At 46.8% G+C, this 25,594-nt stretch overlaps 1 protein-coding gene and 1 pseudogene across 1 annotated transcript in view; both read right to left on the bottom strand.

Annotated features, from left to right (window-relative positions):
- LOC119959619 overlaps nucleotides 1-1,445 on the bottom strand; it is a 38,286-nt pseudogene extending 36,841 nt beyond the window's left edge.
- LOC119959603 (zinc finger protein 774-like) overlaps nucleotides 1-25,594 on the bottom strand; it is a 1,152,970-nt gene that overhangs the window by 107,709 nt on the left and 1,019,667 nt on the right. The window lies entirely within an intron of this gene.

Genomic DNA, 25,594 nt, shown 5'->3' with positions numbered 1-25,594 from the left:
CTCTCATGTGCTTGCCCCGTTTCCTTTTGGAAACATCTCAGCACTTTCCTCAACTCCTTTCCATGGTAATGAGTTGCACATTCTGAACCTGTGATAAATAATTTTATCTGTATTGTCCACTTGGATTTATTCGTAACTATCTTGTATTGATGACTTGTTTGTTGAAATGAAATGCAACAAAATGAAAATCTCATTGTCACAAGTCGTCTTCAAATGAGGTTACTGTGAAAAGCCCCAATCGCCACATTCCGGCGCCTGTTCGGGGAGGCTGGTACGGGAATTGAACCGTGCTGCTGGCCTGTCTTGGTCTGCTTTCAAAGCCAGTGATTTAGCCCAGTGTGCTAAACCATGGTCAATCACTCACATCGTCCCCCGCTTCATTTAATCTTTCCTGAGAGCTGTAATCTCTCATTTTACAAAAGTCATCACTGTTGATGCAGGATAGGATTCACAAAGAGACAAACCTTTCTGTTGGGTTCAGTTTGTTGTGTGCAAATTCTCCAATTCTAACCCCTGTAAAAGGAGTTTACAAAAGCCATCACTGTCAGTCCAGGATAGAAATTCTGAACAAGCAATTCTAGTTTCTCTGGAACATTTTTTCTTCTCTTGTTCCCCCAAAGCTGTCAATCCCAGTCCCACAAACTCTCCCTCCTCCCTGGGCTGAAATCCAAACTCATCTCACCATCTGCACCATTTCTTGCCTCCACTCCCAGTTTTCTCCCTCCCTCTCCTTTGCCTGGGTTCAGTTCTCCAGCTCCTGTCTGCAGACTGACAATAAAATCAATGGGTCTGATTGGGGGTTTGGGGCCTCCAGCGGGTGTTTGTGAATCCTCCCCGCCCACCTGCCAGGGTTTCCTTCCTTGCCAGAGATCAGAGTCCTCATTGATTTGAGTGCAAAGTGTAAGCTCTTATTTATTATCCCCCCTCCCCCATCCTGTGATGTGAACCACCCTCCAGTGTGTGAAGCAGGATGGTGCCCGTTAACCTGGGCCTGTTCCCGGGAGGGAGGGAGAAGCTCCGCAGCTGCAAACCAGGGAGCTGACAATGATGATGAAGGGTTTGCTCCAGCTCACAATGCCCGTGGACTAATTGACGGCGGGTGCGGACCAATAGGAAGAGTGGGCCGGCCTGGAAGACCGAACGAGAGCGGCTGGTCCTCCAGCCAATCAGAGTGAATGGGAGGCGGAGCAAAGCCAGGGCTCTCGCTCCTTCCGCATGCGCCCGGCCACCCGGGCCTGTCTCGCTGAAAAGCCCGAGCAGCGTTCGCTGGTTCAGCTGCCGTATCCGAGCTTCGTATTGGGGGCTTGGGCTACACGGAGTGTTTATGAAGCCTCCCGACCCATCCGCCGGCTCCATTCCTCCCTCATCACTCACCCGAGCGAATTTGACCGGCTCACCACTTCCACCCAACCGCCTCAATCCCGAGTTGTCATCGGTACTGCGCATGCTCGGGCTCACGTGGGAGACCGGGCTCAGCCCCGCCCCTCATTCACTCCGATTGATTGGAAGACCCGCTGCAAGTACTCGGTCCTCCAGTCCACCCCTCTCCTCCTATTGGTCCAGAGCTGCCGTCAATCATTCCCTTGGCATTGTGAGCTGGAGCATGCGCAGTGCCGATGCTGGTCTCGGCCGGGAGGTTTCACTGAAACCCGGTGGAGGCTCCAAACCCCAATAAGAACTTTCCGGGCCCGGGTTTACATCGAGCGGGGGGACAGCTGCGGCCTGCTCCCGGTGACAGTCTGAGTTAACAGCCGCCGTCTTTATAGAGGCTGCAAACCCACAGGGGGCAAAACATCAGAGATTGAGTTTGTTGTGAAACCAATGGGATATTGTAAAACAGGAGGTCAGGGTTACAGTCAACAACAACAACTTCTATTTATATAACACCTTTAACATCATAAATCATCCTAGTCAACTTCACAGGAACATCATAAAACAAAGTGAGACACCCAGACACAAAAGGAGATATTACGACAGGTGACCAAAAACTTGGTCAAAGAGATGAGTTTTACAGAGTCTGAAAACGAGGGTGAGAATTGACTGGGAGCGAATGCAAGTCTTCGAGCACAGGGATCATGGTGGAAAGGAACTTACGGTGAATGAAGACATGGGTGGCAGACTTTTGGATGGTTTTAAGTTTACAGAGGTAGAATGTGGGAGAGCAGCAAAGTATGTAATGGAATTGTCGAATCGGGAGGTGACGAATGCATGACCGAGGTTTCAGCTTCAGTCACACAGACACAGGAGAGAGGCTGGATAATGTAACGGATACTGTAAAGTAGGTGCAAACGGGCAGTCTTTGTGATAGCACAGGCACAAGTCCAAATATGTGCAGGTTAGGTGGATTGGCTATGCTAAATTGCCATAGTGTCCAAAAAGGTTAGGTGTGGTTCCTGGGGTATGGGGATTGGATGGAGGTGTGGGGTTAGGTAGGCAGCCTTCAGTACGTACGGCAATGCAGTATCGCCAAGCAGAAACTGATAGCCAAGTTCTGCATGCATGGGTAGAGCCTCAACTGGGACTTTGGATTCATGTCGCATTACATTCACCCCGCACCATCTGGTCTGGGCGTTGAAAATCCTACCAACTGTGCTGGCTTGAGACAATTCACATCTCTTTAACCTGTGATTATCCCTCTCTCCAGTTGCAACATCTGGACCTGTAAAGATTTAATTACCTGCAAAAACTCACATTCAAAGTATCATCTTGAATCACTGAATTTGTATATATATGTGGTTGTGGAACCCACCTCTTCATTCACCTGAGGAAGGAGCTGTGCTCCGAAAGCTAGTGATTCAACACAAACCTATTGGACTTTAACCTGGTGTTGTCAGACTTCCTACTGTGCCCACCCCAGTCCAATGCCGGCATCTCCACAACTAGACCAATAAAGCAGAGAACCAGGCTGAAGCTCCGGGATCGGGGTTCCACACGGCAGATTAACGCAGCAACCCAATTCAAGGGCAATTCAGGATGGGTGTAAATGAATAATGAAAATGTCAATCATGTAACTTTTCCACACACGGAAATGAATCGGGTTTGATGTTTCTGAGCGGTTTTAAAGCGAGGCCCTTTGAGCAAACATGATCATCACTACACTACAGAAACAGGGCACAGCGCTTCGTGCACTGACCGAGAATAGTAAACAGTGCATCCTTATTGCACTGAAGAACCTTCTATTGTGGAAGTACAATTTGACTGAAAATTAGGCAATTGGTGGTGAAATTGATCTGACATAAAATGCCACCGCACATTAGAAAACCATTCACAACTAACACGTGTGAACTCTGACTGCGATTCCTGCCAGTCTCCATCGCAGAGTATTTTGCAGGGTATCATTTGGAACTTTGCGGGTGTCAGGTAATGCATTTGTTTAACTATTGAACAATAAATAACAATGATACAACTTATCTGCAAATTTAGATGAGTAATGTCAATAATGTTTCGAATAATAATAATGAGGGACATTTGGTGTGTGAGGAGATGTGATAACCAGTACACTGAAAAAACAGCTGATTCACAATGAGCCCATTGGAAAATCTGTTGTGCTATCTGTAAAAATGATCAAAGTCGAATAAAAATATAGTTTGAACAAGAGCAAATTGATTAGTCTCAATGTCCTTCTCTCTTTCTGTGATCTTGAAGTTTCTCTATTCCAATTATTCTTCCAATTTGCTTTTGAAAAAGGAGTTTCTGCAGAATCCTTGCTCAGTTTGATTTAATGAAAACGTTCCCCTGGACCAATGACCAGAAGATTTTGACATGAAGATGGTGCAGTTTATGATACAAACATTATGTAATTATGCAATTGGTTTCATATTGAATTTACAAAAGTGTATTTTGCTGCTGAAGCATCTTGTCATTATTTCTGAGTTGATAACAGAATCTAATTACAGTTGATCTACATCCTGTTTACAGAGTCTGTCTATTAGAGAGGGATTTGCAAAGCTTAACAAAGCCCTCTAGAGATCACTTTGCTGAAGTAGTTTACTTTATTAGATTTCAAATTCACAAAGCCCGATTATCAAAAAGGTGTTTTAGTTAAATCTCTGCCATTCCCTCTAATTCAGTTAGAATATCATTTGCCTATGTCTGTATGAGCACACATTACCATTAGATATCTTTCAGAGGAGTTGTTCAATCGATGCAGGGTAGCATGGTGGTTAGCATAAATGCTTCACAGCTCCAGGGTCCCAGGTTCGATTCCTGGCTGGGTCACTGTCTGTGTGGAGTCTGCACGTCCTCCCCCTGTGTGCGTGGGTTTCCTCCGGGTGCTCCGGTTTCCTCCCACAGTCCAAAGATGTGCGGGTTAGGTGGATCGGCTATGCTAAATTGCCCGTAGTGTCCTAATAAAAGTAAGGTTAAGGGGGAGGTTGTTGGGTTACGGGTATAGGGTGGATACGTGGGTTTGAGTAGGGTGATCATGGCTCGGCACAACATTGAGGGCCGAAGGGCCTGTTCTGTGCTGTACTGTTCTATCTAGATGGTGATTAAAAATGTTAATCTATATCCGGAAATCCATTAAATCCTGTTGTGGACTGAACAAACTGAGAAGATCTGAACTGTATCAAAATGGGATCATCTTTTTCTGATCTTTGCTTCTTCAATATTCACAGAATTCTCTGAAAGAAATTTGAGGCCGATAAGGCCAAATATATATATAATAAATGGGATTCAGATGATATGCAGAAACAAACGCATGTTATCCAAACATCCCTCAAACTAAGCGAGAAGAATTCGATGTTCCTGCACAGTTTTGAATGGAGGATCTTTCGCGAGTTAGATGAACATGTTAACCACTACACCACAGAAACAGGCAGCAGCGGAGCAGCCAATGGACCTGTGCTATGTTCAACTGCAGTGTCTCGCTTGGTCCTCCACCTTCCCCACATGTTCATTTCTAGCAACTTATTTTCATTTCTTCCATCGATCTGTTTTTCCTCCACCATTGACCCCCCCCTCCCCTCCCCCTTGGACAATCTGCTCCCTGTTCCTAGACTTCCTTTCACTCACTGCTTACTTTTATTCTGCCGTTAAGATTCTAATCTCTTAACGCGCCACTATCAGCACTGTTCTTAGCCTCTATTACCCCGATTTACATTCCCTTTTTCTTTCTGTCATTTTAGTCATTCTCCACCTGTCCCTAGCCCTCTACCCAGCCCCACATCTCCACAAGCTCCCTGCCCTCCCACCCCATCCACTGTCCACCCACAATAGTCTAAATCTGATCCTATTTGCAGTTCTCCAGCTTTGACAAAGAGTCACCCAGACTCAAAACGTCAGCTGCCATCTCTTTCCACAGAGGCTGTCAGACCTGCTGAGATTGTCCAGTATTTTCTGTTTTTGTTTCCGATTGAAGAATCTGCAGTAAGTTGCTTTTATCTTACAATTAGACATGATTGAGGCAGTTATTATGTTCATCTGCATCTGTAAGCACATTAAATTCTGTTGTGGTTGAACAAACTGCCAATATCGGAACTGTGTCAAAGCAGGAAATTCTTTATCATCTCACTGTTTCTTGAAAATGCAGCACTTCAGACTTCGCTGAATCAATTTTTGTGGCTGATGTGAGACCAGATCTCCTATTCCTCTCACATACGAAATTCAGGTAATATTCAGGGACAAACGGATGTTGTGGAAAGTTTTCCTTGGACTAAATGAGAAGCATTTAATGCTTCTGCCAGTTTCAAACCGGGGACATTTCACGTGTTAGGTGACTGCAATAACTCCTACTCTACACAGCTGGCTTTTCACAGTAACTTCATTGCAGCCTACTCGTGACAATAAGCGATTTTCACTTTTACAGGACCCAATGGACTTGTGCAACATTAAACTGCACAGTCTTGCTGCAGCTTTCAATGGGCAGCACATGTGGTTAGCGCTGTGGCTTCACAGCACCAAGGTCCCAGGTTCGATTACCGGTTTGGGTCACTATCTGTGCGAAGTCTGCACGTTCTTCCTGTGTCTGCGTGAGTTTCCTCCGGGCGCTCCAGTTTCCTACAAGTCCCGAAAGATGTGCTTGTTCGGTGAATTGGAGATTCTGAATTCTCCCTCGGTGGAACTGAACAGGCGCAGGAGTGTGGCGACTAGGGGATTTTCACAGTAACTTCATTGCAGTTTAATGTCAGCCCACTTGTGACAATAATAAAGATGATTATTATTATTGTTAATGTCCTCTGCACCCTCTTTAAGAACTTCACATCTTTCTTACAGTGTGAGGCTCATATCTAAGGTTCCATTCCAGAGGGATAGAATTGAAAAGCACGGAGGAAATTTTCAACTTGTTTAGAATTAGGGTTAGACTACACTGGGAACACTGACAACATTGGTGATCTCCATTTAGAAAAAGAAAATAGAGGCACTGGATAAGGTCCAACAAAGATTCATAATATACAGAACTGAGAGCATTTAACACTCATGATGTGGAGATGCCGACCATCAGGAGCATAGAGATACAGAGAGATCTGGGCGTGCAGGTCCACAGATACTTAGTGGCAGCACAGGTGGAAATGGTGGTGAAGAAAGCAGATAGCATGCTTGTCTTCATAGGACGGGGTATTGAGGATAAAAACTCAAAAATTATGTTACAATTACATAGAATATTGGTTAGGACACATTTGGAATACTGTGTCCCAATTCTGGTCACTGCACTACCAGAAGGACGTGGAGGCTTTGGACAGAGTACAGAAAAGGTTTACCAGGGTGTTGCCTGGTATGGAGGGGATGAGCTATGAGGATAGATTGAATAAACAGGATTGTTTTCCCAAGAGAGATGGAGGCGGAGGGGTGACCTGATAAAAGTTTATAAAATTATTAGGGGTACAGAGTGAATAGTGTAGAAATGGCAATTACAACGGGGCACAAATTCAAGGTGAGGGTGGAAAGGTTCAGTGGAGATGTGCGGGAAGAGTATTTTACACAGAGGGTGGTGGTGGCCTGGAATACACTGCCAAGTGAGGTGGTTGAGGCAGATACGTTAGCGACCTTTAAGACTTATCTGGATAGGCACATGAACACATGGGGTATAGAAGGATACAGGCGGTTGGTCCAGATAGAACACGTGATCGGCGCAGGTTTGGAGGGCCGAAGGGCCTGTTCCTGTGCTGTATTGTTCTTTGTTCTATACAGGGCCTTGGCAAGACTGTACCTGGAATATTGTGAGCAGTTTTGGCCTCCTTATTGGAGGAAGGATGTTTTTGCTCTCGAGGAAGTGCAGCGAAGGTTTACCAGACTGATTCCTGGGATGGTGGGACTGACGTATGAGAGATTGTATCTGTTAGATTTACATATAATTTACAGTGCCGAAGGAGGCCATTCGGCCCATCGAGTCCGCACCGGCTCCCGGAAAGAGCACCCCACCCAAGGCTAACACCTCCACCCTATCCCCACAACCCAGCAACCCCACCCAACACTAAGGGCAACTTTGGACACTAAGGGCAATTTATCATGGCCAATCCACCTAACCTGCACATCTTTGGACTGTGGGAGGAAACCGGAGCACCCGGAGGAAACCCATGCACACACGGGGAGGATGTGCAGACTCCACACAGACAGTGACCCAAGACGGAATCGAACCTGGGACCCTGGAGCTGTGAAGCGATTGTGCTATCCACAATGCTACCGTGCTGCCCTTAGGATTGTATTCGCTGGAGTTCAGAAGAATGAGGGATCTTATAGAAACCTACAATATTCTAACAGGATTTGATTGGGGAGATGCAGGAAAGATTTTCCCGATGGTGGAAGTGTACAGAACCAGGGGTCGCAGTCTGAGGATACGGGGTAGACCATTTAGACAGAGATGAGGAAACATTTCTTCACCCAGAGAGTGGTGAGTCTGTGGGATTAGTTACCACAGGAAATAGTTGAGGCCAATACCTTGCATGTTTTCAAGAAGCAGTTGGATATAGCACTGAGGGCGAAGGGGATCAAAGGATATGGAGGGGAAATCGGGATTAGGCTGTGGATTTGGATGATAAACTATGATCATAATGAATGGCAGAGCATGTGCAAAGGGCCAAATTGTCTCTTCCTGCTCCTAATTCCTATATAATCCCTTCCCACACTAAGAGCAGGTGAATGGCTTCTCCCCAGTGTGAACTCGCTGGTGTGTCTGCAGACTGGATAACTGTGTGAATCCATTCCCACAGAGGGAGCAGGTAAATGGCTTCTCCCCAGTGTGAACTCGCTGATGTCTCTGCAGGATGGATGGATCAATAAATCCCTTCCCACACTGAGGGCAGGTGAACGGCCTCTCCTCGGTGTGAATTCGCTGGTGTGTCTGCAGACTGGATAAATCACTGAATCCGTTCCCACACATAGAGCAGGTGAATGGCTTCTCCCTGGTGTGAATTCGCTGGTGTATCTGCAGACTGGATAAATCACTGAATCTCTCCCCACATTCAGAGCAGGTGAATGCCGTCTCCCCAGTGTGAATTCGCTGATGTTTCCGCAGGCTGGATAACCAAGTGAATCCCTTCCCACACTGAGAGCAGGTGAATGGCCTTTCCCCAGTGTGAAGTCGCTGGTGTATCTTCAGGATGGATAACTGTGTGAATCCATTCCCACAGACGGAGCAGGTGAATGGCCTCTCCCCAGTGTGAACTTGCTGATGTTTTCGCAAGGCGGATGAATCAATGAATCCCTTCCCACACTTAGAGCAGGCGAATGGCCTCTCCCCAGTGTGAATTCGCTGATGTGTCTTCAGGTGAGACAACTGAGTGAATCCCTTCTCACACTGAGAGCAGATGAATGGCCTCTCCCCATTGTGACTGCGTCGATGATACTCCAGCTTCGATGGGGTTCTGAATCCCTTCCCACAGTCAGCACATTCCCATGGTTTCTCCATGTTTTGGGTCTCGCCGTGTCTCTCCAGGTTGGTCAGTCAGTGGAAGCCTTGTCGACACACGGAACATGTGCACTGTCTCTCCCAACGGTGAATGGTGTGATGTTTTTTCAGGCTGTGTAACGGGTTGAAGCTATTTCCACAGTCAGTTCACTGGAACACTCTCACTCGGGTGTGTGTTGTGTGGGTCTCGGTTGCTTTTCCAGTCACACTGATGTTTGAAACCTTTAGAAGCTGACAGTTCAGACAAACATTCTCCTTCTCACAATAGTATTGAGATCAGAAGGAATTGAGTGTGTTTGTCACAACAAGATGTGCAGTTTGAGATTTCTGTCCATAATTCCTCCTCTTCCAATTTCCTTTAAAACAATTTGCAAATGTCATCATTGTTAGTACACGATGAAAATTCAGAACAGCCAATTCTAGTTCCTCTGGAACATTATTTCCTCTCTTGTTCTCCCAAAAGCTGTAAATCTCCATCCCACACACTCTCCCTCCATTCTCACTCTGCTGTATCTAATATTCACCCTCCCAATTCTCCTGAAGGTGCTGGTTCATGTTGATCGACAGATCCAAGCTCAGCTCACTGCTTCCTAACCAGGACACAGAGATTAGAATGGGAGTAAGAGTAGGCCATTCGGCCCACTGAGTCTGCACAACCATTTAATGAGATCCTTGGCCGATCTACCTCAGCACCATTCTCCCACACGATCCCCATATCCCTCAATATCTAGAAACCTGTCAATATTTGTCTTGAACATATCTGATGACTGAGGCTCCACATTCCTCTGGGGTAGAGAATTCCAAAGCTTCACCACATCCTCGAGTGAAGAGATCCCTCCTCATCTCACCTTTATCTCTATTTTCCTACCTGTTCCCCATAACCCTTAACTCCATTGCCAATAAAACATCTGTCTAACTTGTGCTTCAATATACTCAATGACCCCCAGATACAACTGGTCCCTGTGGAAGAGATATCTAAAGACTATCAACCCTCTGAGGGAAGAGATGACTGGAAATCTATAATGTAGCTACAGTCTTATATTACAAGGCGAGAAATAATAATAAATATAACTTATTACAGAACCGTAAATAATATATCTAATCTGTACCATGTAACATATCTCTGTCCATTATTCATTTAATTGCCCTGAAATGTCAGCCATCTCCTGGGGAACCCACCCCTTTAATTGTGAACATTAGGAAAGAGACCATCCTTTTCGCCAGACAAATAAATATGTCAAGCTGAGGGAGAGACCTGGACCACAAGGGAGAATAATAAATCAGAGTTCTCTCCGATGGCAAGGAAGGAAACCCTGGCAGGTGGGCGGGGAGGATTCACAAAAACCCGCTGGAGGCCCCAAACCCTCAATTAGGCCCACTGATTTTATTGTCAGTCTGCAGACAGGAGCTGGAGAACTGAACCCAGGCAGAGGAGAGGGAGGGAGAAAACTGGGAGTGGAGGAAAGAAATGGTGCAGAAGAGCAGCATGGTGGTGCAGTAGTTAGCACTACTGCCTCATGGCACCGAGGGTCCCAGGTTCGATCCCGGCTCTGGGTCACTGCCCTGTGTGCAGTTTGCACATTTTCCCCCCTGTTTCTGTGGGTTTCTCCCCACAACTCAAAGATGTGCAGGGTAGGTGGATTGGCCACACTAAATTGCCCCTGAATTGGAAAAAATGAATTGGGTACTCTAAATTTAAAAAAAAAAAGAAACGGTACAGATGGGTTTGGATTTCAGCCGTGGGAGGAGGGAGAGTGTGTGGGACGGGGTTTTACAGCTTTGGGGGAACAAGAGAGGGAAAATGTTCCGGAGAAGAACTGGAATTGCCTGTTCAGAATTTCTATCCTGGACTGACAGTGATGGCTTTTGTAAACTCCTTTATAGGGGGTTAGAAGGGGAGGATTTACAGATGGAGACTCAAATCAAACTTCACATCAAGATTTAACAGAGTCACTCCATTCATCAGCACCCGAATATCATTGGCCTGTGAATGTGGAAGAAGAAATGTTTGTCTGGTCTGTCCGTAGGAAAAGATTTTCCAAGATCAGTGTGACTGTAAGAAAACACCGATACACACACACTCGACTTGAGTGAGTGTTCCAGTGAACTGACTGTGGAAAGAGGCTTTAACCAGTTACACAGTCTGAAAAAACACCACTGCATTCAGAGCGGGGAGAGAGACCGTACTCATGCTCTCTGTGGAGACAAGGTTGCCACCATAGCACAGTGGGTAGCATTGCTGATTCTCAGCGCCAGGGACTCGGGTTTGATTCACGGTTTGGGTCACTGTCTGTGTGGAGTCTGCACATTCTCCCTGTGTCTGTGTGGGTTTCCTCCAGGTGCTCCCTGTTTCCTCCCACAAGCCCAATAAATCGTGCTTGTTTGGTGACTTGGACATTCTGAATTCTCCCTCCGAACAGGCGCCGGAGTGTGGTGACTAAGGCATTTTCTCAGTAGCCATTGCAGTGTTAATGTAAGCCTATTTGTGACACTAATAAAGTTTATTATTTATTATTCGACTGATCATCAAATGTGGAGGGACAAGGACACCACCAGCATGCTGAAACCGTGTAAATAGGGGCTAGTTTAGCACAGGGCTAAATCGCTGGCTTTGAAAGCAGACCAAGGCAGGCCAGCATCACGGTTCGATTCCCGTACCAGCCTCCCCGAACAGGCGCCGAATGTGGCGACTAGGGGCTTTTCACAGTAACTTCATTTGAAGCCTACTTGTGACAATAAGTGATTTTCATTTCATTTTTCATGTCAAGTCCGCATGTGAGCTGGAAATTCATCACTGTAGTCACACCGGCAACAGACCATTCACCTGTTCTGAGTGTCGGAAGGGATTCACTCAGTTTTCCGAGTGAGGATTTACCAGGATGTGGGAGCCGAGCTGGTGAGGAAGTGAGCGGTTTAATAAGGTTCAGGCTGCTCTATGTAAGAAAGGAGTTTGATTCGGGGTGGTATACCAAAAGCTCGTGTTTGAAACAAACCTGTTGGACTTTAACCTGGTGTTGTCAGACTTCTTATTGTGCTCACCCCAGTCCAATACCGGCATCTCCACATTATTTCTCAGAGGTATCGAAATAATTTGCTCCCTCAGATTGAAACATTTATTTCTAAGATAAAAGCAAATGACTGTGCTCATTGAAACATCGCCCAGACAAAGATGAGAAACGCGCATGCGCCCTGATGCACATCCAATAAAGATGGCGGCCGTTAACCCGAACCCAACATAAGGAGCTGCAGCTCCACTCCGTACAAACTGGATCCCGGAAACTATCCGAGGATTGCAGCTTACAACAGTTTTACACAACGTTTCCGCCCACCACCGCGATTTCTCGCTTCCTCCATATTGTTAAACGCCTCTCACCAATTTCCGATCTGAAGACTCAACACTTCTCCTTCGCCATTACCCACAGTGCGCATGCTTCAATCACAGCTGGCCCCGCCCCCACATTCACTCCGATTGGTTGGAGGATCAGGCCGCATCTGGTCGATCCTCCAATCCCGCCCTCTCTTCGTATTGGTCGGCAGCTGCCGTCAATCACCCGGGCATTGTGACGGCGAAAGACGGTGAGAGCGGCCACAGGCTCAGGCTGACTCGCTGATTGTCCAATAATAACAGTGAGAGTATCAGTGGGACAATCAGACAATAATAGTGGAGATGGGGCCCAGAGGAGAAACAGCAAAGGATCACTCACTTTGAGAGTAACAAACACAGTGTATGTTCCCTAATAAGTCAGACTGCAGGTGGTGTGTAGAATCATAAAGTCCTTACAGTGCAGAAGGAGGCCATTTGGCCCATCGAACCCATGAAATATCACCCCTACCTAGGACAATCTAAGGCGCATGATAGCACAGTGGGTGGCACTGTTGCTTTCCAGATCCTAGGATATGAAAATTAATGAAACGGTTGAATTTTCAAGAATTTCAATTTAAAACCAATTAGGGGCTGTTTAGCACAGGGCTAAATCGCTGGCTTTGAAAGCAGACCAAGCAGGCCAGCAGCACGATTCGATTCCCATAACAGGCGCCAGAATATGGCGACTAGGGCTTTTCACAGTAACTTCATTTGAAGCTCGCTTGTGACAATAAGCGATTTTCATTTCATTTCATTTTCAAATGAAAATTGCTTATTGTCACAAGTAGGCATCAAATGAAGTTACTGTGGAAAGTCCCTAGTCGCCACATACTGGCGGCTGTTCGAGGAGGTTGGTACCGGCCTTGGGTGACTGTCTGTGTGGAGTTTGCACTTTCTCCCAGTGTCTGCATGGGGTTCTACCACCATTCAAAGATTTACAGATTAGGTGGATTTGCCATGATTAACTTCCCAAATGTGTTGGTTAGGTGGGGTTACAGGGATAGGGTGGGGGTGGGCCTAGGTAAGTGCAAATGCAATGGGCAGAATGGCCTCCTTTGCCACTGTAGAGATTCTATGACTGCACTGCCGAATTCATCTGGTCACCATAACACTGCCAATTTACCCTCTACAAGTGTAACTCCCTTTAACGTTACTGTAAATCTGCTTCCAACAGCCTGTCAGTGTCAATTCCAGATCACATCACATCACTATGTAAAACAATTCTCATCATCACCCCCTTGGGTTCTGGTGTCAAATATCTTAATCTCTGTGTCCTCTGGTTACAAAAACCTCCTGCGCTTGGGAAACAGTTTCTCCCCTCGACACTATCACAAATCCTTCATTTTTAAACACTTCTATTAAATCTCCTTTTCACCTTCCCTGATATCAGAGGGACAATCCTGGTTCTCCTGCTCTGAGTCACAGGGACTCGAAACGTTATCTGTTTCTCTCGGTACCGATGCTGCCAACACTGCTGAGTTTTTCCAACTACTGTTTCGCTCCGCCCTCTTTTCCTCCTTCAATCTATCAAACACTTCATGATTTTGAACACTTCAATTAAATAGGAATAGGAGAGAAATATAGATGAAGGACTGAGATTTTAAAAAACAGAAAGGTGAGGTGGCGAGAATAAAAGCTGAGTAATAGAGGAAACAGGAACACAGAAAGAATGATATAAAATATAAGGGAGCAGGTTATCAGCTCCCAGCTACAGAGAGCAGAATGAACCATGGAAGAGAGAGATTGGGACAATTTCTTACACGCCTTTGTCTGTTCTGTCTGTGGGAAAGCACAGAGACACATTCACACCCTAGTGAGAGTGTTCCAGTGAACTCACTGTGGAAAGAGCGTTAACCAGTTACACAGCCTGAAAATCAATCACACCATTCAGAGCGAGGAGAAACTGTGGACAAGGTTTCAACTGTTTGTCCAACCTGGAGAGGCACAAGGACACCGGCGCCATGGACAAACTGTGGAAATGTGGGGGCTGTGGGAAGGGATTCATATCCCCCCGGCGCCATGGACAAACCGTGGAAATGTGGGGACTGTGGGAAGGGATTCATATCCCCGTCTGTGCTGGAAATCCATCGCCGCAGTCACACCGGGGAAAGGCCATTCACCTGCTCCGAGTGTGGAAAGAGGTTCACTCGACTAACCCAACCCAACAAGTCCACTACACACCAACTTGTTCACTCTGACACCAAACCTTTTAAATGTTCCAACTGTGAAAAGAACTTTCAAAGAAAAGAACATCTGCTGACACACCAGCGAGTTCACAACGGGGAGAGGCCGTAGCCCTGCTCTGTGTGGGAAGAGATTCACTCAGTTATCCAGCTTTCTGTACACCAGCGAGTTTACACCTGGGGAGAAACTATTTGCCTGCCCCAAGTGTGGGATGGCATTCACTGAGTTGTGCAAACTGTTGGATCGCCAGTAAGTTCACCATTCACTTGTTCTGTGTGTGGGAAGGGATTCACTCAGTTATCAACCCTAATGTGACACCACCTTATTCACATTGGGGAGAGACCGTTTACCTGCTCCGAGTGTGGGAAGGGATTCACTCAGTCTACCCGCCTCGCCCTCACACCAACGTGTTCACTCTGACACGAGACCTTTTAAAATGTTCCACCTGTGAGAAGAGCTTCAAAGGCAAAAATGGATCTGCTGATTCACCAGCGCAGTCACACTGGAGAGAGGCCATTCACCTCTCCGTGGTTGGGAAGGGATTCACTGAGCAGTCCCTCCAGCTGAAATACCCAGCGCATTCACACCAGGGAGGGAGCGTTCATCTGCTCTGTATGTGGGAAGGGTTCATTCGGTCACCACCCTGCAGACACACCAGGAGTTCACAAGTGCCTTCCAGGAGCTCTGCTGTTATTGATGTTAATCACATCCGGGACTGAACCAAAATCACATCCAGGACAGATCATGTTCATTCTGACAGATGGAGTTTGTTTGAGTTGATGTTAATAATCCCTGAAACTGAGATGAGAATAGATTGGTGCTTGATAGCCGGCACAGACACAATGGGACAAAGGGCCTTGTTTTGTGCTGTAAAACTCTATAACTCTAACCCATCTCACTTCATACCAACATGTTCACTCTGACACAAGACATTTATGTGGTCTGACTGTGAGAAGAGCTTTAGAAGCAAAATGGATCTGCTGACTCACTAACGTGCTCACACTGGAGAGACTGTCCACTGCTCCAATGCAAAAGACTATTTAACAAAAAGTCACCGATTGACTTTGGTAAAACCTGAACCTTCCACTTTTATTGCATAGAATGATTTGCAGTGTTTGAGGAGACGTTGAAGGGCACAAGCGTGACATGTTGGAATGATTCCCTTAATATGGAGAGTTTTAATATTTCTGTTAAATTGCTTCAAATTTTGCTCTATAATGTAAGTAGTTACTGTTGATTATGGATGCTCTTTGTTTGCCAGTCCAGGCGGAAAACTCAAGGATACAGGCACTCTGCAAAAAGACTATTCACCAGCTAATTGTGGATTCATGGGATCGTCTGTTTACTGATGCAACAACACAGAAACATTGGAGAGGGACCATTCAGATACTAACATGTCCAAAGGGATTCACTCACCTTATTCATATTGTTCACACTCCAATTTTAAAGTTGAAAGGATTGATGCTTGATTGGCTGTGCAATATTTTGCACGGGGAAAAAGCTTTGTTGTTAACCCCAACATACTGGCACATTAATGAGTTCACATCTGTTCGTCGTCATTGGGTCTGCCATTGTTGCTGTTACAGCAACCAGGATGGGACTATGGTGTAGATCCATTGAGATTCTGTACTAATTCATTCATTTTATATCCTGGTCCACTGGCTCCATCCTCAGTCAGATCATTGACATTGTTTATTAATCTCTCCAGTCAGCATTTAAAAAATCACTATAAACTCATTGAGACATTTGATGACAAGAGTATTACACAGCATTCCCTGCAGTGGTGAATATCCCCTATCCACAGCACAGGAGACCAGAACGCCCTGAAATCTGGTGTTCTTGATTAATAAGGGGATGTCTTGATTAATGAGGGAATCAGGGATTATGGGGAGAACGCATGAAAATGAGGATGAAGAATATATCAGCCATGATCAATCAGCGGATCAGACTAGATGGGCTGAATGCCCAATTCTGCTTCGATATCTTATGATCTCGATTCTTCACTGATCCGCAATCCCTTCATTCCGGTGAATAATGGAAGGAACATCCACTTATTTTTAATCTAAATTTTGGTTATTGGCCCTCATGCCCTGTCTCCACTTCAATACATGAAAATATCAGTCTAAACGAATGGAGACTGCCAATGGCGATATATATACCCAACATTCGCTGCGATAGAGAATATCCCCTATCCATACCAGAGGAGACCAATACGCAGGCGCAGCGCCGCTCGGATGTCGGAGCATGCGCAGCGATGGCCAGAACCTTGTTTGTTTCGGCGTGCGGCAGGTCAGAGGCGGCAAAGGTGCGGCGGGAGCGATGGAGCTGGTGGGTGGAGGAGGAGACATTGTAAATACTTTGTGAATTACCTAATACCCTAATACGAAAGTCGTGGTGCCGCGTTTGTACCGGACCGGTCAACCTCTGAGTGACAGGCCCGGGTTAACAAGGACAGTGTGCAACAGAGCGCATGCGCGGTTATCTCTGTCAGCAGGAGGGGAGAATGTTGTGAATTTCTCTCCTAGATGGATTCTGTAAACTCCTTTTACAGGGGGTTGGAAAGAACCGAGAACATACAGTGCAGAAGGAGGCCATTCGGCCCATCGGGTCTACACCGACCCACCTCAGCCTTCACTTCCACCCTATCCCCGTAACCCAATAACCCCTCCTAATCTTTTTTGGTCACTAAGGACAATTGATCAAGGCCAATCCACCTAACCTGCACATCGTTGGACTGTGTGAAGAAACCGGAGCACCCAGAGGAAACCCACGCCGGCACAGGGAGAACGTGCAGACTCCACGCAGACAGTGACCCAAGCCAGGAATCGAACCTGGGACCCTAGAGCTGTGAAGCAACTGTGCTAACCACTGTGCTACCATGCTGCCCCAGGATCTGAATATCATCAGCCTTTGGATGTGGAAGGAGAATGTTAGTTCTGTCTATGGGAAAGGATCTGAAACAACGGAGTGACTGGAAAAGCATCAAGATACACACACACTGAGAGTGTTCCAATGAACTGACTGGAAAGAGCTTTAACCAGTAATACAGCCTGAAACAAACATCACACCATTTACAGTGGGGGTAAACCATACACGTGATCTGTGCGTAAACAAGAATCAAAGTGATCAACCTGGAGAGACACCTGTAGCATGGTACACTGTGGAAATGTAGGGACTGTAGGAAGGGATTCAGTTGTCCATCCACACTGCAAATTCATAAATGCAATCACACTGGAGAAAGACTATTCACCTGCTCTGTGTGTGGGAAGGGATTCATTAATTCATCTGACTTTCTGACACACCAGCAGGGTCACATGGCGGAGAGACCATTTATCTGCTCCGAGTGTGGGAAGGTATATGCTCGCTCATCCCACCTGCTGGGGCTGGTTTAGCACACTGGGCTAAATTGCTAGCTTTTAAAGCAGGCCAGCAGCACGGTTCGATTCCCGTACCAGCCTCCCCGGACAGGCGGCGGAATGTGGCGACTAGGGGCTTTTCACAGTAACTTCATTGAAGCTTACTTGTGACAATAAGTGATTTTCATTTCATTTTTCATGATACACAAGCGAATTCACACTGGGGAAAGATCATACACCTGCTCTGTTTGTGGGTAATGTTTCACAAATACATCTGATCTTCGAACACTCAAGCAAGCTCACACTTGGGAGAGGCCATTCACCTGTTCCATCTGTGGTTAGAAATTCACTCGGTCATCACTCCTCACTGCGCACCAACTTATTCATACTAGCAATAGACCATTTAAATGTTCTGACTGTCAGAAGAGCTTTAAAAGCAGACGTGAAATGCTGGCACACCAACGTGCAGACACTGGGGAGAGACCGTTCACCTGCTTTGAATGTGGGAAGGGATTTGCCCGTTCATCCAACTTTCTGAGTCACCGGCGAGTTCACACTGGTGAGAGATTGTTTACCTGAAAGTGTGGGAAGGGATTTGCTCAGTCAAACAACCTGGTAAGACACCAGCGAGTTCACGAGTGACTGCAGGAGTTGGATTCTGCTGTTATTGCTGGTGGTAACCACGTCCGGACTAAACCATGTTCATTCTGACTTTTGGTGTATCTTTCTGCTGATGTTAATAATTAAACGTGTTTAGTACTCTTGTTATATCTCAAATAAATCAGCTTTGTGTCAAACCCGTTTTTGTAGATTTTTGTCTTTCCTACCTGAGTGTTTATCATTGCCTGGCAGGAACTCAGAAAGGACAATCTGGGGGAGGATCGTACGGCAGGAAGGGACTTTAAGTCTGGGCACAATCCAGGAGTGTGATGGTCATCTACAACTTGTTCCTAATGGAAAAACCTAACACAGTATTTATACGGGCAGCACGGTAGCACAGTGATAGCACACTGTTGCTTCACAGCTCCAGGGTCCCAGGTTCAATTCTGGCTTGGGTCGCTGTCTGTGTGGAGTCTGCACGTCCTCCCTGTGTCTGTGTGGATTTCCTCCGGGTGCTGCAGTTTCCTCCCACAAGTCCTGAAAGATGTGCTGTTAGGTAATTTGGACATTCTGAATTCTCCCTCTGGCTACCAGAATGTGGCGACTAGGGGATTTTCACAGTAACTTCTTGCAGTGTTATTGTAAGCCTACTTGTGACCATAATAAAGATTATTATTATTGCATTAAATAGAGTTATTGGATTTTTCATTTTGTACAGTTTACATGGTCTCCATGATAACACAGATATTGCCTTTCTTTCTTCATTTCCAGTCAATTTAATATTTGTTTTCTCCAACTAATCCAGAACACCATATGGACCTTCTCAATGAGGCTCGCAGTCCCACCTCTTTCAACAATATTTGTAACAATAGGCAACACGGCAGCACAGTGGTTAGCACTGTTGCTTCACAGCACCAGGGACCCAGGTTAGATTTCTGGCTTGGGTCACTGTCTGTGCAGAGTCTGCACATATTCCCTGTGTCTGCGTGGGTTTCCTCCGAGTGTTCCGGTTTTCTCCCACAAAAGTCCGGAGAGACTTGTTAGATGAATTGGATATTCTGAATTCTTGTTCTGTGTATGCACACAAGCGCCAGAATGTGGCGACTGGGGGCTTTTCACAGTAACTTCATTGCAGTGTTAATGTAAGCCTACTTGTGACAATAAAGATTATTATTATAACATTACTTAATCTTCTATTGAAGAGTTAGCAATGGGTGGGGTGTTTTCCCCTGAAAGTATTGAGATTGGCAGCACCCATCTACTCCACTGTCTGCAGCAGGTAGGATACAATGGGAAGTTTTTAAACATTCCTTGGTTCCAGGCTGTGGCTTCACTGCTCAGCCAGCATTTGTTGTCTAATTGCCCTTGAGAAAGTGGTGGTGAGCTGCCTTCTTGAACTGTTGCATTCCTAATAGTACAACTACTGTACTATTAAGGAGGGAGTTCCAGGATTTTGACCCGGTGACAGTGAAGGAACGACAATATATTTCCAAGTCAGGATGGTGAGTGACTGGGAGGGGAACCTCAAGGTGATGGTGATCCCAGGCATCAGTCATGGGCAACATGGTACCACAGTGGTTAGCACTGTTTCTTCACAGCGCCAGGGTCCCAGGTTCGATTCCTGCTTTGGTCACTGTCTGTGTGGAGTTTGCATGTTCTCCCTGTGTCAGCGTGGGTTTCCTCCAGGTGGTACTGTTTCCTTCCAGTCCAAAGATGTGCAGGTTAGGTGGATTGACCATGCTAAATTGCCTTGGTCCCAAAAACGTTAGGTGGGATACTGGGTTATGGGGATAGGGTGGACGTGTGGGCTGAGGTAGGATGCCCGTCCCAGGCCGAATTGCCTCCCACTGCACTGTAAATTTTATGAAATCTATAAAAGTGCTGTCGAAGGAACCTTGGTGAGATCCTGCAATGTATCTTGTAGATGGTACACATGGCTGCCACTCTGCATTAGTGGTGGAGGAAGTGAATGTTTGTGGAAGGGGTGCCAATCAAACAGCTGCTCTGTCCTGGATGGTGTTGAGCTTCTTTAGTGCTGGAGCTGCACTCATCCAGGGAACTGGTGAGTATCCCATCACGTTCATGACTTGTGCCTTGTAGATGGTGGGACAGGCTTTGCGGGGGGGGGAGGGTGTCAGGAGGTGAGTTACTCACCGCAGGATTCCTTATTCCTTGCCTCGTGCCCGCTTTTGTAGCCACAGTATTTATATGGCTAATCCAGTTCCAGTTGTTGTTGATCAATGGTAAACCCCCAGGATTGTTGATTGTGGGGATTCAGTGATAGTAATGCCATTGAAATGTCAAGGGGCCAATGATTTGATTCTCACTTTAGGGAGATGGATCATTGCCCGGGCATTTATGTGCTGCGAAATGTACTTGCCCACTTGTCAGCCCAAGGCTGTATATTGTCCAGTCCTTGCTTCATTTGGACATGGTCCTGCTTCAGTGTCTGCTGAGATCACAAATGGTGCTGGAACATTGTGCAGTCATCTGCAAACATCCCACATTGTCTGAACCTTATGATGAAATGAAAGGTCATTGATGAAGCAACTGAAGTTGGTTGGGCCTAGGATACTACCCTGAGGAGCTCCTGCAGTGATGACCTGAAACTGAGATGACTGACCTCCAACCACCGCAACCATCTTCCTTTGTGCCGGGTATGACTCCAACCAGGAGAGAGTTTTCCCCTGATTCCCATTGACTCCAGTTTTGCTAAGGCTCCTTGATGCCATACTCGGTCAAATGCTGCCTTGATGTCAAGGGCAGTCACTCTCACCTCACCTCTGGAGTTCAGCTCTTTTGTCCATGTTTGAACCAAGGCTGTAATGAGGTCAGGAGCTGAGTGACCCTGGCGGAATCCATTTTGATCATCAACGAGCAGGCTATTGCAAAGTAAGTCCAGCTTGATAGCACTGCTGATGATCCCTTCCATCACTTTACTGATGAGACGAAGACTAGACTGATTGGGTGGCAATTGGCCGGGTTGGATTTGTCCTGCTTTTGTGTACAGGACACACTGGGGTAAATTTCCACATATAACAATAATAAGTAGGTTTACATTAACACTGCAATGAAGTTACTTGAAAAGTCTCTAGTCGCCACACTCCAGTGCCTGTTCAGGTACACAGAGGGAAAATTCAGAATGTTCAAATTACCTAACATCACGTTTTTGGGACTTATGGAGGAAACCGGAGCACCGGGAGGAACCCATGCAGACAGGTGGAGAACGTGCAGGCCCCCGCACAGACAGTGAACCTAAGCAGGAACCGAACCTGGGACCCTGGTTCTGTAAAGCATCAGTGCTAGCCACTGTGCTACCCTCCAGTTGCTGGGTAGATGCCAGTGTTCCAGCTTTATTAGAACAGCTTTGCTAGGGGTATGGCACAAGTCTTCAGTAGTAAAATGACGGAACAATGTCTTCGCAGTATTCACTTGATATCCCACGTGATGTGAATCAAATGGCTGAAGACTGGTATTGTGATGTTGGAGATCTCTGGAGGAGACCAAGCCAGATCACCCATCGGCACTTTTGGCTGAATGTTACGCAAATGCTTCTTGTCTTTTGCACAATGTGCTGAGCTCCTCCATCTTGAAGATGGGTATTTGTGGATCCTCCTCCTCCAGTGAGCTGTTTAATTGCACCACCAATTCACGATTGGATGTAGTAGGACTGTAGATCTTCGATCTGATATGTTGGAAGACCTTCTCCGTTCACCTTTTGTCCTGATCAAGGAGCTGCGCTCCAAAAGCTAGTGACTATAAACAAAACTGTTGGACTTTAATCTGGTGCTGTAAGGCTTCTTATGTGTCCACCTCCAGCTCCAACGTTGGCCACTCCACATCTGATATATCAGATAGATATTGTTCTGACAGTGTCGCCCTGGTGTGTGTAAGTAATGGATTGAATGTCCAAAGAGCCAACACAGGGATGAAGAGCCGCATGATTTCCTCCTATAATGGAATCAACAGTCAATGTCAGGGAATAGAGAGAAAAGAGAGCGGAAACAATGATTCTTGGACAGAGCCCAGTACAAATAGAATCAGGGGAGGTGAGAGGGAGATTGGAACGTTTAAAAATCTCTTCTTATTCCCAGAAATGAAATATAAGAGAGCACTGGGATGGAACGATAGTGCAGTAGTTCCGAGAACCTGTGTTCAATCTCAGACCGGGTCACATCCGTATCTGCATGGGTTTTTACCCCCACATCCCAAGAAAATGTGTCAGTGTCGTTAAATTATACACTAAATTGCCCCTTAGTTAGAAATATTCATATATATATATAAGCGAGCAGCTACTCACAAAATGAGTCTGAATTTTTTGAAAAGCAATTAATCTCAATTGGGGAACAAATTATTTTCACTGCAGTGTCACGGTTCACTGGCGCTGTAAGTACCCAGCAATCCCCTGCGTATGTGCAGTGCCCTATCACTCCACAGGACCAACCACGCAGGCGCAATGCTGGGCTGTATGTGGAGCATGCGCAGTGTCACTTTGCTCGGGGCCCTGTGCGTGTGGGAGACGCTTTTCTGAACGGGTGAGAGTCGGTGGGCCGGAGGAGGAATGGAGCCGGGAGTAGTCGGGGTGGGGAGGGAGCCGAGGCTTCATAAACACCCTGTGCAGGTCTCACAACCTCAATAAAAACCTGGAGGCCCCGGGTTTGTAACACCCAGGCTTTTCCGCAGGAACAGGCCCAGGTGACCGGCCGCCACCTTGGATCAGTGAGGAGTGAAGCGCATGCGCCGTTATGTGACGCAATAGTGTAGGCGGGGCCTCAGGGTCCCGGTGACCCGGGGACAGTCTCCTTTGCGACCTTTCTGTTCTGAGAGCTGGGTTCAGGTGGACGCAGAGGCAACACTGGTTCAGGTGGTGATGGACATCCTGGTGCATCCTCAGCCACCGAGAGTAATTATGCAACATGTCGAGGATTTGAAAGCGAGAAACATGCCCCAATTCGATGCATTTTTGTAATGAGGCATCGAGGTGTCGCCCAATAACCCACGTAACCCGTATACCCGTAACCCAACAATCCCCCCATTAACCTTACCACTACGGGCAATTTAGCATAGCCAATCCACCTAACCCGCACATCTTTGGACTGTGGGAGGAAACCGGAGCACCTGGAGGAAACCCACGCACACACGGGGAGGACGTGCAGACTCCACACAGACAGCGACCCAGCCGGGAATCGAACCTGGGACCCTGGAGCTGTGAAGCATTGATGCTAACCACCATGCTACCGTTGCTAAATTCTCAGCAACATTTGACACTGAGCCATACAGGGAGATATCAAATCAGGTGGACAAAGCTTGTTTACAAGGTAGGTTTCAAGGAAAATAGGAAGGTGAAGGAGTGAGCAGGAGAGGTTTAAGGAAGAATTTCCACAGCTTGGCTCTCAGGCAACTGAAAAAATAGGCACCAGTCATAGTGATTAATATTGCAAATGCTAAGTACAGCATTGTGGCCCAGTGGCTTAGCCCTGCTGCCTCACAGCGCCGAGGTCCCAGGTTCGATCCCGGCTCTGGGTCACTGTCTGGGAGAGTTTGCACATTCTCCCCGTTTTTGCATGGGTTTCGCCCCCACAACCCATCTTTGGTGGATTGGCCACGCTAAATTGCCCCTTAATTGGAAAAAATTAATTGGGTACTCTAAATTTATTTTTAAAAAAGCAAAAAATGTTGAGAATGCTCATGACCATAACATGTACGATGTAGAGCAAAGTAGGCCATTCGGCCCATCGAGTCTGCCCTGCCATTCCATGAAATGGTGGCGAATCTGATATCCTCAATTCCACTTTCCCGTCTTATCCCCATAATTCCCTTCCTGATTAGCGATTGTCTATCTCAGTCTGAGTCCAGAATTAGATGAGAGCAAACATCTCGGTGGCTGGTTGAGATGACAGAGATAGGGAGACACAACCCTGGAGGAAAAGGTGCTTCTTAAACGGGAAATTTTATAGGTCACTGAGCCACTGGATTAACTCAATATTACAGGGAGGTTGAATATGGGAGGTCATCTGAGGGTGTGTTAGGATAGTTGGGTCTAGAGGAAATAAGAGAATGGATTGGGTAGCACAAGTCGATAGCACTGTGGCTTCACAGCACCAGAGTCCGAGGTTCGATTCCCCGCTGGGTCACTGCACGTTCTCCCCGTGTCTACGTGGGTTTCCTACGGGTGCTCCGGTTTCCTCCTACTGTCCAAAGATGTGCATGTTAGGTGGATTGGTCATGCTAAATTGCCCTTATTGTCCAAAAAGGTTAGGAGGGGTTATTGGGTTACTGGGATCGGGTAGAAATGAGGGCTTAAGTGGGTCGGTGCTGACTCGATGGGCCGAATGGCCTCCTTCTGCACTCTATGTTCATGTCGGCCAGACCAGGTAAGGATGGCAGATTTTCTTTTCTGTTCATTTTCGGGATGTGGGTGTCGCTGGCTGGGCCAGCATTCACTGCCCATCCCTAATTGCCCTTGAACTGAGTGTATCTCACAGCATTTTAAGGGTCAACCAGCTGACTGGATCTGGAATCACATGAAGGCCAGACCAGGTAAGGGTAGAAGATTTCCTTCACTGAAGGACAGGAGTGAACCAGATGGGTCTTTGTAACAATCGACAATTGGCTGACCAAGCCACTCAGTTTAAGGGAAATTAGGGATGGGCAATAAATGTTGGCCCAGCCAGTGACTCCCACAAATCATAAAAAAACCCTGGAGACTCCAGTCAGTCAATCCGGGAGAGTTGGCATCCGGTCCAGGCTCGCAGCGCATGCCATCATGGTCATCAGTAGACTTCCAATGAATTAAAATTTTACCTTCTGCCTTGGTGAGATTCATGCCGGGGTCTCTGAAAAATCATTAGAACAGTAAAAAGATTTTTCGGTCTCTGAAAAAAAAGTTGGCCCCTCGAGCCTGCTCCTACACACAAACTAGGAGTCGGCCCCTCGAGCCTGCTCCTTACACACAAACTAGGAGTCGGCCCCTCGAACCTGCTCCTTACACACAAACTAGGAGTCGGCCCCTCGAGCCTGCTCCTTACACACAAACTAGGAGTCGGCACCTCGAACCTGCTCCTTACACACAAACTAGGAGTCGGCCCTCGAGCCTGCTCCTTACACACAAACTAGGAGTTGGCCCTCGAGCCTGCTCCTTACATACAAACTAGGAGTCGGCCCCTCGAGCCTGCCCCTTACACACAGACTAGGAGTCGGCCCCTCGAGCCTGCTCCATCAATCAAAAATTTTAACCTCAACTCC

Source organism: Scyliorhinus canicula, unplaced genomic scaffold (genome assembly GCF_902713615.1).
Source record: "Scyliorhinus canicula unplaced genomic scaffold, sScyCan1.1, whole genome shotgun sequence".
Taxonomy (NCBI): Eukaryota; Metazoa; Chordata; class Chondrichthyes; order Carcharhiniformes; family Scyliorhinidae; genus Scyliorhinus; species Scyliorhinus canicula.
The sequence above is the reverse complement of the archived record's forward strand: the minus strand, read 5'-3'. Positions and strand labels throughout refer to the sequence as shown.